Raw genomic sequence first — 14366 nt, forward strand, 5'->3', positions numbered from 1 at the left:
GGGAGAAGGAGAGAGAGAATCTTAATCAGGCTCCATGACCAGCATGGAGCCTGACACGGGGCTTGATATGAAAGACTGTGAGATCATGACCTGAGCCAATATTAAGAGTCAGTGCTCGGGGCGCCTGGGTGGCGCAGTCGGTTAAGCGTCCGACTTCAGCCAGGTCACGATCTCGCGGTCCGTGAGTTCGAGCCCCGCGTCGGGCTCTGGGCTGATGGCTCAGAACCTGGAGCCTCTTTCCGATTCTGTGTCTCCCTCTCTCTCTGCCCCTCCCCCGCTCATGCTCTGTCTCTCTCTGTCCCTAAAATAAATAAACGTTGAAAAAAAAATTAAAAAAAAAAAAAGAGTCAGTGCTCAACTGACTGAGCCACCCAGGCACCCCTATTTTTATTTTATTCTTGAATAATCACAATTACTTCCTAATGGGACATGTGCACCTGTTGGCTGCTATAAAACTCCTCAATCTTTGGAATCAGATTGGTTCCCATCTTTCCTATTTCCTGTTCCACATTGATTTTAGTATGGTACTTGCTTTTTATCAAAGCAAGCACAGAAAACTCTGCTTTGCAAAGACATGAGGTCGCCAAATGGGAAGCAGAACAATCTAATGTTGAAGCTATGGACCACCTAGAGCTGGTAGTTTGCACTGTGTCTGTATTTCCTCCCCAAATAGAAAATATCCTACAGTACTCTCTGTGAGTTCACTAGGGCACTCTGAGATACTGTAGTGCATAGTTTGGGAATTATGGTATTAGAGTACTATATATGATATCCTATCTTTTAATATAAAAGTATTTAAGTATTGAAAGTGTATTTTATATGCATCTGTGTATGTGCGTGAGAGAGAAACCCTGTTATTTAAAAATCAAACTGACTGTAGCCTTTTCCATTTTTGAAGAAAGGTGGCTTAATTCATATGAGGAGAGCAAAACATCTTATGCTATTCTTTTCCCTTTTTAGTGGAGCGAAGAAGGAAGGGTGAGACCCAGTAGAAGAATGAGTCTGTTGATATGCAATGGGACACCAGAACCTAGTTTAAAATAGACTAAAAAGAACTGAACTGCTCTGCATAACAAAGCAAGCAGTGGAGTGAAAGTAAGAGGGGGATACGCAACATGATAGGAAACAAGATCTCCAATCAGTACAAATGGCTGAGCAGATTTTTTAAGAATAGTGAAATCTGATACTCTACTTTGTTATGTTACTGGGTTATGAACCCAAATCATCTCCCCAAAGTTTCAGTGTAGTTTGCTCCATACACATGCCTTATGTGAGTGGGTTTTTTGGTGAAAATCAAAGAGGGCTGAGGATTACCCATGGATCAGCCCAGAAGAGACACTAGGAAGTGGTGATGTATGCGTGACATTGAGAACTCCGTGGGGATAGGCTTTCAATGTCAGAAGTGACCATAACAACCCAGTTCCCAGGAATACCCAGAAAGCTTGGGTAGGAGGATGGGAGGCTTGACAAGAGATGTTGAGAGGCTCACTTAAGGTTTGGGTAGATCATGAGACACTGAGCAAGGGCCACAGCCTGGGGATAGAGGGAACAAGTCATTAACGTAGAAACTGTTGATCTAGTAGGAAGAGCTGAGATTGGAGACTATCTTTGGTGAGTCAAGAGACTCAGTTCCCATTGGAGGGCCAGCACAAATGTGTCATCTAGATCCATAGGCAGAAGTGGCATAAATCATGACATAAACAGAACTGTTCAGGCTAGAAGCAAAGATTTTATACCAGATACTTGACAGAATCAGAGTGATTCCTTCCTTTTACCCAGCCTAATTTTGGTACTGCTAGATAAACAATGATGCAGAAGTTTCACTACTTCAAGAGACCCAGACATGAGGCAAAGAGTTGTTTTACAATAGTTTTTCTCCACTCAAGACATTATAATATCCAAAATCCTTCCAGGATTAAAACAACTCAAAAACTAGGAAGTGAAGGGAACTTCCTCAACATGACAAAGGGCATTAACGAAAGCACCAATGGCCAATATATTCAGTGGTAAAAGATTAAAACTTTTCTCCCTAAAGATATGAACAAGATAAGAATGCCCTGCTATTCAACACTGTATTAGGAAATTCTAACCAGAGAAATTATACAAGAAAAAAGAAACTCAAAGAGGGAAAATAAAATAAAACTATCTCCATTGACAGATGACATGATCCTACGTATAGAAAATCCAAAAAAATACAAAAGAAAACTACTACAGCTAATAAACAAGTTTGACAAAGTTGTAGAATATAAGATCAACCAACAAAATTAGTTGTGTTTATATATGGCAAAAATGAACAATCTGAAAAGAAAATTAAGGAGGCAATTCCATTTACAATAGTACCTAAAAGAATAAAAGACCTAGCAATAAATTTAACCAAGAAGGTAAAAAACTTCTACACTGAAAACTACAAAACATTGCTGGAAGAAATTAAAGATGTAAATAAATGGAAAGACATCTCATGTTCATGGATAAAAAGCCTTAAAATTGTTAAGATGTCAATACTATTCAAAACTATTTACAGATTCAATGCAATTTGCATAGAAATTCTAACAGCCTTTTTTCCCCCAGAAATGGGAAAGCCAATTCTCAAATTCATATAGAATTGCAAGGGACCCAGAATAGCAAAAACAACCTGGAAAAATAAGAACAAAGTTGGAGGACTCACACAAAATAAGTTTGAACTCTCATATGCTGCTGGTAAGAATGTAAAGTGGTACAGTGGCTATGGAAACCAGTTTAGAGGGTCCTCAAAAAGATAAAGCACATTATACAGCAATTCCGCTCCAAACAGGATTCACATACTTGTATGCACTGCAGTATTATTCACAATAGCCAAATAGTTGAAACAACCCAAGTGTCCATGAACAGATGAAAGGATAAACAAAATATGGTACATACATTCAATGGAATATTATTTGGTCATAAAGAGGAATAAAATTCTGATATATACTACAACATGGATGAACCTTGAACACATTATGCTTGGTGAAATAAACTAGACACAAAAGTATAAATATTGTATGATTCCACTTCTATGAAATATCTAGAATAGGCAAATTTGTAGAGACAGGAAGTAGAATAGAAGTTACCAAGGATTAGGTGGGAAAGAGGAGAAAATAGGGAGTTAATGCTTAACAGGTAGAGTTTCTATTTAGGGTAATGAAAAAGTTTTGGAAATAGATAGTAGTGATGGTTACACAACATTGTGAATGTAATTAATGCTGATGAATTATATAGTCCATCAACGGGATGAATGGATAAAAAAAAATGTGGTGTATATACACAATGGAATACTACTTGGAGATGAAAAAGAATGAAATCTTGCCATTTGCAACAACGTGGATGGAACTGGAGGGTATTATGCTAAGTGAAATAAGTCAGAGAAAGATATCATATGATTTCACTCATATGTGGAATTTGAGGAACTTAACAGAAGACCACAGAGGAAGGGAAGGAAAAATAAGATACAATCAGAGAGAGAGGCAAACCATAAGAGACTCTTTAAAAAAATTTTTTTTAATGTTTATTTTTCAGAGAGAGAGAGAGAGATAGAGAATGAGTGGGGGGAGAGGCAGAGAGAGAGGGAGACACAGAATATGAAGCAAGCTCCAGGTTCTGAGCTGTCAGCACAGAGCCTGACATGGGGTTCGAACTCATGAACTGTGAGATCATGATCTGAGCTGAAGTTGGACGCTTAACCAACTAAGCCTGCCAGGCACCCCAAACTGTAAGAGACTCTTAAATACAGAGATCAAACTGAGGGTTGACAGGGATGGGGTAAATGGGTGATTGGCATTGAGGAGGGCACTTGTTGGGATTAGCACTGGGTTTTGTATTTCAGTGATGAATCATGGAAATCTACTCTTGAAGCCAAGACTACACTGTATAACTTGACATTTAAAAAAAAGTTAAAATTGCAAATTTTATGTTATATAGATCTTACCACAATAAAAAAGGAAAAAAAATTGGGCAGTATTATTTAGGGGAGCTGAGGGAACAGGTAAGTATCAGAAAAATTAATCTGTGTTTTAAGGGTGTTAGAATTCTTAAGATGGGAAAATCTGAATAAATCAGTCAAAAAACTCATTAATGTATACAATTCAGACATTGGAAAACAGTTTCAGGTCCCTATTTTCTTCTTTTGTCTAAGTCTAAGTATATGTATATTCTCTAAATTGTAAATAAACTGGATATTTGCTTCAAAGACATGTGGAGGCACTCTGGCAATTTTTGATTGACAATAATGACATCCATTGTTTCACTGGAGGAACTAATTGGACAAATCACACTTAGTTCTTTGGTTGTGACATTACACAGAAAATGAGGAAACTTTTGGACAAATACTTCCCACAAAAAAGTTGCAAACATTGTCCTTCCCATGAATTCAATATTGTTACATTTTTCTTTTTGAGGGATATGAATATGGAAATTACTATGACTCCTTGAAAATACTATCCATCATCGTATATTGTTTTCCTTATTTTTACCTCAAGAGGCTCTATAAAAGAGTGTTTGATCAAGGATTCCTTAAAACAGATTGTGATGTAGATCTGGTTATCTGGGACATAGGAGTTGAAATGAAGGACTTTGGGGCCACAAAACAGGATGTAGGTGGTGCCAGGGTGGGCTCTGTAGGAGGGAGCTGGACCAAGTAGGTGAGATCCAGCTACTGGGTGCCAGAGCAGTGGGTCATCTGCTGGGGGAGGTGGGGTGATGAGTATCAAAGCCGATGTGAATAGTGAGTCGATCTCTTGTTATCTATTGGAATCCTGCATAAGGAATGAGATAGATTTAAATAAATGAGTAATAAATAATTCATGCTTCCTGCTTGGGGTTGAACATAAAGCTAAACCTACCGGTGGGGGCAAGAAGGCAGCCTGGACTAAAGGAACATGGTATAGGAAGAACCACATTCTTATGCATGTGAAAACATATTGTCAGCATTATGAAGCACTAAACAAACCTTAGGGTTCTGGCTATTCATGGATGTGAAATTTAAGACCTATTCCTCAGTAGAAGGTTCTGGTCATTCTGAGAGCCCTGATGGTGAAGCAACCTCATTTGTCATTATACCACTGCAAAATGATGAGAATTAGGGTCTAAAGAGGAAAAATAAAAGTTCAAATGGTCATGTTTTTAAGCTAGAAAAAAGGAAATCTCTCTGGTTTTAATCACAAATTTTAGACTTTTTAAAAATGGGCTTATCATTTGAAGTCTTCGGGAAAAACCTCTACAAAAATAAAGAACGTGTCTTGTATAGCATACCCCCAAATAGATATGGAGTTGTCCTCATAAAGAAGGATATTTGGTGCAAGTGCTTATTTGCTGTAGCAGTCAAGAGCTAATATTGAGAATTTATCATATGCTAGAAGGTGTCCTAGGTACTCCAAGTGTGTCAAGTTATGTAATGCTCACAATAACTTTGTCTTCACTAGGTACTACCATTTTGCCCACCCTAGAGATAAAGAAATTGAAACCAGGAGAGGTCAAGTAATTTTTCCAAGGGTCCACAGCAAATCCCAGAGTTTAAATGCCAGCAGTCTGGTCCAAAACCCACTCTCCAAACCACTGCATTATTCTCCCTTTCACAACTAAAGAGAAAGGTCTCTCTTGGTGAAGAGAAGTGGTGCCAAATCATTGTCTCCAAAACATGACCCAAAAGACAATGGCCCCTCAACATGTTTCATGGCCAAACAAGGGTTCACTGGTGAAATGCTGAACATTATATTTCTTTCTTCCTTACACCCACTGCAGGCTCTAATAAATTTTGTCATTAATACATCTTTTTATCATTTGTTTCACCCAGCACAGGATCTTTACTTGTATAATATCTTATTACTCTTACTCAGAATCAGTACTTTATAAATTGTATGTGGGGAAGTGTTGGATTAAAATATAAAAATGCTGCTCTAATAACTGGTCATGTTACAAAAATAACCATTGCTAATTGTTTCTTTGACTAATGTAAACCTGGAATCTTACTTTTGAGAAATCATATGAAGTTAGCAAGGCAAACTAGATTTGGTGAATGGGCCTTAAAGTTAAAACCTTACGTGTGCCTCAGTCAGAGAAATACTATTCAAATGAAATTTTTCTTTTTCCCAGGTTATAGAGATATATTTTCTATCTTCTTTGACTTTATTTTACTTTCCCTATATTATTTTGGTCCTATGCTAGTCTATATTGGCTTTGGCCACTTTAATTCAGGACCCCTTTACTGTTTACAGATTATTTTTGGACTGTGCTAATGAAATCTCTCAAAATTCACTTAAAGGAGCATAAATTCACCAAATGATCTTCATGAAAGTTTGCTCTTTCTAACACACACAAAAAATATAAGTGACTTCTCTTATTAAAACTGTGTAGTGAGTCTGTGCTCTATGACATGCTATCATGATGGAAGAGAGAGGGGTTAGCGTCTTCCTTTTTAGCTAAAAGAGTAATATCTGAATTGGTTGTTGAGTTGAAATGTATTTCTCCAAATGGCCAGAAACATAAGCATTATGAAACCCTCCATCCTCTGTACGACTCCCACCCGCATAGCCTTCTGTCCATTTTGTCAGAATTTGCCTTCTTAAATCTGCTTTATTCTGCATGTGCAGTCTTTACATTGCTTTCCATATGACTAATCTTACTATTGGATAACACATGATAGTTTCTTTCTTAAATTTTTTCTTTCAACATTTATTTTTGGGACAGAGAGAGACAGAGCATGAACGGGGGAGGGGCAGAGAGAGAGGGAGACACAGAATCAGAAACAGGCTCCAGGCTCTGAGCCATCAGCCCAGAGCCCGACGCGGGGCTCGAACTCACGGACCGCGAGATCGTGACCTGGCTGAAGTCGGACGCTTAACCGACTGCCCACCCAGGCGCCCCGATAGTTTCTTTCTTAATTATGTGATACTATCTCTCCACCAATGTTCTGACAGCTTTATTACTGCCAAAATCTATATTTCTTTTCAGAAATGAATTTAAGAGACACAAGTTCCAGGAGTGAGTATAAAAAGAGGATAGATCCCAAAAGCCACAGAAATAAATCAGTGCATTTTTTTGTTTGTTTGTTTTGAGATGGTGGAAATTTTCAGGACCATGCATGCCTCCATATTTCTTTAAAGTAATATGTTCACTTACATGCACAGAGTCGTGCCCTGCCATAGCCCCAGTTGGGATTTCTACAAAGCAGTTATATGTCATGTGTCCACATGCATGTACATAGGTGCTTACATGTTTATAAAATGCAATAATTTTAAAGGTAAATCAGTGATACCTATCACCCATAAATCCACCAACAGAAAACAACTACTATTAATAGTTTGGTGACTTTCCTTTCAATTATTTCTACCATGCCTTTGTCAGCATTGGATATAGCATTAAACTTCTTGTTGCTATTGTTAACTTCACAAATTAAAACATTTTCCCCCTTAAATTCCCATTTCTTTAGTTATTATGTAGCCTGAGCATTTCTCATAACCAAGTTACTAGCTCTATTTCTTTTTTTATAACCTTTTTCCATATATTTTTGCATGTTAACTTGTTAATAGTGTTTTTTTTTAAGACAGACTGTATTTGAATCTTGGTTCCACCATTTACGTGAAAATTAGGCAACTTGTTTAAGCTTTTTGCATCTTTGGCTTCTCATCTATGAAGTGAGGTTAATAACATTCACTTTCTAGTGTTCTTGTACATATTAAATGAGTCAATATATATAAAGCACTATCTAGCTATGGCAGATGCAATATTATGGGTTCACTACCCATTTCATTTTCCTTGCCATGGGGGTAAACTACATTTCCCTGTTCCCCTAGAATCTAGGTGAGGTCACAAGACTACGTTTCACCAATGGAATGTAACAGAAGTGATATGTCACTTGTAGGTTGGGGCAGGTAAAAGTCCTCTCTATTCCATTCAAAATATAGAAGAGACTTTGAGGTGACAAAGTTGCAGGTTGGAAAGAAGGTGTCTCCTTGAATCATCACTTAGAGAAAAGCCACAAGGAAGAGCCATATGACCCATATCAGATTCCACTGCTATCTATTAGATTCTTTTTTTATTAAGCTGCTGTGAGGGTTTAGGGGTTTACTGATTGTAGTAGTTAGAGAGATTTACCCTGCATTACATTTGTATGGGGGAAAAACACTTAAGGAATGGAAGCTATTCTTCTTCTTCTTCTTCTTCTTCTTCTTCTTCTTCTTCACAATGAAAAGGAATGGCCAATGTCAACTTTAGACTTGAATCATACTTAATATTAACTGACCAAAAGAACTAAAACAATTTTATTCTGACTCTGAAAACTTTTCTCCTTACCCCACTTTTAAAAAAGTAAACTCTAGGGGCGCCTGGGCGGCGCAGTCGGTTAAGCGTCCGTCTTCAGCCAGGTCATGATCTCGCGGTCTGTGAGTTCGAGCCCTGCGTCGGGCTCTGGGCTGATGGCTCAGAGCCTGGAGCCTGTTTCCGATTCTGTGTCTCCCTCTCTCTTTGCCCCTCCCCTGTTCATGTTCTGTGTCTCTCTGTCCCAAAAATAAATAAACGTGAAAAAAAATTAAAAAAAAAAAGTAAACTCTGAATATCCTCAGAAGACTGTGTTTACATGAAGTGTGAAGAAGCACAATATTTTAGATTTTACTATAATTAGCTAAATTTCTTTAAGATCTCCACCTATCCTGAACTCCTTAAAACCACTGGCTCTTATTCATCTGAATGACTGCTTTTATGAAACGGAAATGAGTACAATACATTGGTAGACAGTACTAATTAGTACAGTTATCATTACTCATAAATCTGCTTGGACATAACTTTGGGTATTTATAAACTAATGAATTTAAGTGCATGGACATGCATCCTGTTAAAGTAATTTGTTCACAGACACTGAATAGATATAAAATGTCTAAAATAATACTAGGTAGAACAATTTAACTTCATTCAAACCCCCCACCCCCACATACTCCATGTATATTCTGGAAATGAGAATTTCTAAGTGCTCTGATATTGAAGTATTTTATTACTCTTTTTAAAAGTTTTACATTAGAAATTCATCCAGTGGCTAATGTTTTGAGACTCTGATAGTACCCAGCTGAGTGAATAGAAGGAGTCAAAGGGTAAAGGAAAGTGCTAGAATGGTTCTTCTTGGTTGAATTGTGTTTTTTGGTGAGCTCTGGGAGATTCTCCCACTTTTTCCTTCAACCTCCAGTTCCTTCCCTTCTCATCTCTTCTACTTTTTTTTTTCTTTCCCAGATTTTTCAAAAAGGAAAAATGACCCAAAGGTCTTTCTTATATACTTAAGTGACGGGAGGCTAAAATCTTTATTGTTCCCTTTCCCTGATTTCCTCAAGTATAGTCATGACTAATTATGAAAATGGGAGTGAGGAGGATCTCTTGTCAGCAAATGAAGCATACTTGAGATCAGTGTGTTTCCCAATACACAAAAAGGCACCCCAACCTTAACTTAAAACACCAAGCACAAGTACTCGGCACAATTCCTAAAATGGGTAATTGCATCTCCATATTAATGTCTCATTTGACCATCAGAGCAGCCTTCCTTGTGAGACTGGAAGAAAATAATATTCCTTTTATTGAAGAGAATACATGTTCAAATATGATAATATTGGTAAGAGCCCATGTGTAATGCTTAAGCCTGTCTCCTGACTCTACCATGCTAATCGTCAGATACACCAAAAAATATGGAGAATGTGTGATGGCCAGGTGCCACTTAAATGCTGTGTGACTTTGGGCAAGTTACTGAATCTTCCTGTTTCCTCATCTTTAAAGTGGGGATAATACCAACTTTATAGGCTTGTGAGAGGATTGACTTAACTTTAACAGAGTCCTGAGAACAGAGCGTATCCATAAGCTGATATAAAACATAATGTGGTAATTATCACTAGTATTTCAAATTAGTAAGTGGAAGAATTTGGTTTTTAAAATAAGGTGTAACTCCATCCACATCTAGTGCTTTTTTAATCATAGAACACTTGTCTTAGATCACCTCACTATTCCTCAGAAGTCAACTAGGTGTAATATAGCACCACAGAAACACACAATTGAATAAAATTAGTAACATGTATTAAATAAATATCATTGATTTAGTACTCCAATGCTAAATAGCTACTTAAAATTATAAGCATTACTAAAGTACACAGTATTTTTATTCATCACAAATAATTTATATGCAGCAAAACTCATCCTCTTAAAGTGTACAGTTCTGGGTTTTGACAAGCACATACGGTTGTGTAACTACTATCCTAACCAAGGCATAGAACAGTTTTTAGAGTTTATTTTTGAGTAAAAATTTATGTGAATATTCTATAAGGAATTTTTCTAACATTAGAAGCCAATAGAAGCATATTTCCTTGATTCAGGGACTTCAAAGTTATTTGAAAATTGGATAATAATTCTCAGTCATTTGTACACTGATTCAAGAAGTATTTACTGACTTCTTCCTATATGCATAGCATTGTGCTGTTGTCTATGAAGATGAGGAGAAAATATAACAGTTTTCTTTAGTATTTCTACCTCAGTGCTAATAGATTAATCAAGAGAGGGAAATAATACAGATTTTCCTACATTCATTCTTAAAAGAGGGCACGAAAAGTGTCAGTACCTCTCTAGTTAGCATGTATTAAAAAATTATAACTCCTCCCCCAATAAAATCTACAACTCAGTTTAATTCCTCAAATATTTGTGGTAGACAACCTATCATTGGGTGGACATAATCCTTATCCTCAAGCAGTCTGTAGTAGGGTAGAGCAGATAATTACAATACAAGGCAGAAACCAATCAGAGGTATAAAATTATATGTATTAAGAGACACGTGGGGGAATATTGAGGTGGGAGAATCAATAACGGCTTTATAAAAGGGGTAGTATTTAAGCAGGGTCTTTAAAAAGAGGTAAAATTTCAACAAGTGCTATTCATAGAGAGAGGAGAAAAGCTTGGTATGCTATAAAGCTGCTGCATTGTCCAATATGGTAGCCACTACCCACGTGTGGTTATTTAAATTTCAATGAAAATAAAAATAAAAATAAAAATACAGCTCCTCAGTCACACTAGTCACATTTCAAATACTTAATAGCCACATGCAACTAGTGGCTACTGTATTGGACAGGATAGAGCAGAACATTTCCATCATAACAGAAAGTTCTATTGGATAGTGTTTCTATAGAAGCAATGACAATGAAAGGTCAGAAGGTGGGAACAATGAATTACCCAAATCTCTGTTCAAGCCTTTGAACAAAATACCAGAAATAATGGTATATCCATGTTTTTCCTCCCCAAATATAAATTGGAAATATAAGCCTATGTAAAGATCAATGACTCATTTGTTTCACTGGCTGCTCTGGTTCAATAATCATGCTGAGTTCATACTATAAATCAATAATGAAGACATAAGACTTAACAGGCCTATCTAATTGCTCCATCTATCTGAGCATGCAGATCATAGTGGCTGAAAGCCAGGTCCTAGGGCCCAGCCAAGTGTGGGTGCTGCTGTTTTCTCTGGCAGATTCCTGTTAGCTCACTGGGTCCAAGCTGAATGGCTTGGGCCTGTCATAGTTGCAGTCCCCTAAGAACATGCTCATTGTTAAATCATTTGCTTCTTTTTTTTGAAAGTAGTGACAGTATCCATTGCAAACCTAAAGGCAGGTAGAGGTATGAGGAAGCTATAACTCAGAGAAACAAATTCTGCCACATGAATATGGATGAAATGGGCGATGTGTGACTGCAGTCATTGATAAACTTGTAAAGCCGCAGACTTTAGCCTTTTGATAAGAGCTGTTGTCTGCTGTGTCTGAAGTGTGGTTTGGCTAAACCACACAAGGTTGTAGTGCTGTTTTTATAAAACCAGTCATGTCATCACTTCCCTGGGGTCCAAATGGATGGTGTGTAGGACCAGAAAACCATGTATCATGGCTTTATTCTTTATCCATGAGAGTCCAAAATGTGTGCCTTCATTGGTTTGGAAAAAAAGTTTAGAAAATCAATTATCTGAGAAAATCAAAGGCAGCCACAAATATACTGAATTTGTATCTTTTGGTTGGGTGGTCCCACTTAATTTTAGATTCAATCATTGCTTACAACTTTACTTTGAGTCCTTTAAAATATTATTCAATAATAATTGACTTTTAATGTGCATATTTGTTTTTGGACACCATCACTGGTATCACATTTTATTTACACATGCTCATTAAACAGCAAATAAGTGTCTTCTCTTAAAAGGGCTTAACAGTACCAGGAAAAGGTGGGGAGAAAACCCAGCAAGATATTAACTTTAAATAATTACTTTTCAAAAGTGAGATATATTATATGGGTAATATACATCCTATAGATACATGTGCACTTATTTGTTTTTCTTATGAGGAAGCTCATCCAGCCATATTCTTCCTCTAAAGACTGGCATTTAGAAGAGCCATCTAAGCCATCTTGCAACACTATTAACAGATAATCACCTATTTTCATATAGTGTCAACCATTAGAGTGTCAAGGGAAAACATGAAAGTAAGAATCTGCATATCAAGAAAACCTATATAAATACAGGTTTAATATTTTTCAGTTAATTAGTTTTTTTAAGTGCTTAAAGAATTATACATGGGTTTCAAACATCTGATGCTTTTTGCCTTCACATTTGGTTGGACTATTCCCTCAGTGAATTCAAAGGACTGAAGGAGAAATTATTTGTCTTTTTGGAACAGTCAAATAAGGGAAAAATGATTAATCTCAGTTTTCTTTATTTTCAGAAGGCTTCTATATTTCATAGGTGGGGAAATCATACTGATGACTCAACCATCCATAGTGTTATTTTGCTGTTTCATGCTACCTCAGTGGAAAATAACAAGTCTAATTTTTACCCCCTGCACGATAAAAAAATCTATTATTTTTATTGAGGAACCTACCGTTGGTAGAAACTCATTTATTTCAGGATAATCTGGTTCTTAAAATATTATTGATAGCATTTATGTTTAACTGGATTGCAAGAACAGAATACACACAAGTCATTTGGTTCCCAGTTTTATAATTTTGGCTTCCGTACCTTATTTAGACAAGCTTAGGCTTCCTTTGCTTGGCTATGACAGACATTTTAGAATATCTCCGGACTCATGAATATAAATAGTTGTGCAAAAATAAATTTTATAAAACCAGAGCTGGTAACAAAAATTACCTAGAGATCAACAACTCTAAAAGAATCTAGTGTCACATTCCTTAGAATGTCAGATTAAACTAACATGTGCCAGTCAATATTGCTACACTGCGACCCTTGATGCCTCCTAAGCAAAACTATTAAGTCCAACATTCTCTCCTGTAAGCACTTATCTGTAAGGATGGCTAACATGTCCTCTGAAGCAGATATTGAAACTGATTGGACAATAGGTAGATACCAGACAGGGGCCTGGGGGCCGACCTCTAGAAATAGGGGGAGAAAATCTTAATCTGCAACACAATGCCGTTCTCTTGAAACCCTATCATTTTCACTTCCCATGTGTCTGCTGCCTGACTGTGAATGGATTTGAAAAGGAATGGTTAGTGCTGAAAATTGGATCAGAGCTAACATTCTCTCATTTTTATCAGCAGCTGCCAAAGGTCATCTGACATAATAGCTGATGAATTCAAGCCCAGTGGATTTCATTTGCAATTTTCAATTTACTGAGGCCTCCAAACCCCACGGTGATAAAAGCTTCCCCTATCGTGGCCTGTCACAAACATCAAGAAACTGCACAAACCCACAAGAAAGAAAAAAGAGAAAGCTGTGCATCCTCGCAGGTACAGATAAGGAGAACAGGAAGAAATGGTATCATGCGGGAAGGTACGGAGCAGCTTGTGTGGCTGGTTCTCTAAATGCCAATTGAAAGGAAAAGACTATGAAGAACAATCAAATAACTTCCACAGAATAACATCATGTTTCTTTGGGGCCTTTGTGTGAAAATTGCCTTCTAATCTTTTACTTGACAAGTCCCCAAACAAAACTGTAAGCATAAATATGCAAACAAATAAATGAATAAATAATCCTTTCTTATTTGGTCATGGGAAAAAAGCACACTCAGTGTATGTTGTATTTACCATACTTTTGATTAACAAAATGCATGCTTGTAAAGGATATTGTATCAAGGAAATGTCGGTCAGCCCTAAGAAATCATTTATTTTGTTACAGAGATATGGTAGATCCTTTGATTGATTTGCAAGGGCAGTCAAAGAACTGACAGAGCAACTACTTGTAAGTGGATCTAGATACAGTGTATATATATCACAGATGTATTAGCCAAAAAAAAAAAAAAAAAAAAAAAAGAAGGCCATTTTCCCCCTTGTAGCACTATTGGCAGTGAGCTTAGGCAGGATCAGGGACTGAATCCTGCTCCCAGGAATTGTTCAAATTGAGTAGA

At 37.0% G+C, this 14366-nt stretch overlaps 1 long non-coding RNA gene across 2 annotated transcripts in view; it reads left to right on the top strand.

Moving 5' to 3' along the window:
• The window catches only part of LOC109503549, a 36411-nt gene extending 22413 nt beyond the window's left edge, over positions 1-13998 (top strand). Inside the window, exon 3 of one of the 2 annotated variants that reach the window (XR_006585220.1) lies at positions 13558-13998. This is a non-coding gene — a long non-coding RNA (uncharacterized LOC109503549). The remainder of the gene's footprint in view (positions 1-13557) is intronic. The other variant, XR_002162616.3, reaches the window with a different exon arrangement.
• The last annotated feature ends 368 nt before the right edge of the window (positions 13999-14366 follow it).

Source organism: Felis catus, chromosome C2 (genome assembly GCF_018350175.1).
Source record: "Felis catus isolate Fca126 chromosome C2, F.catus_Fca126_mat1.0, whole genome shotgun sequence".
NCBI lineage: Eukaryota > Metazoa > Chordata > Mammalia > Carnivora > Felidae > Felis > Felis catus.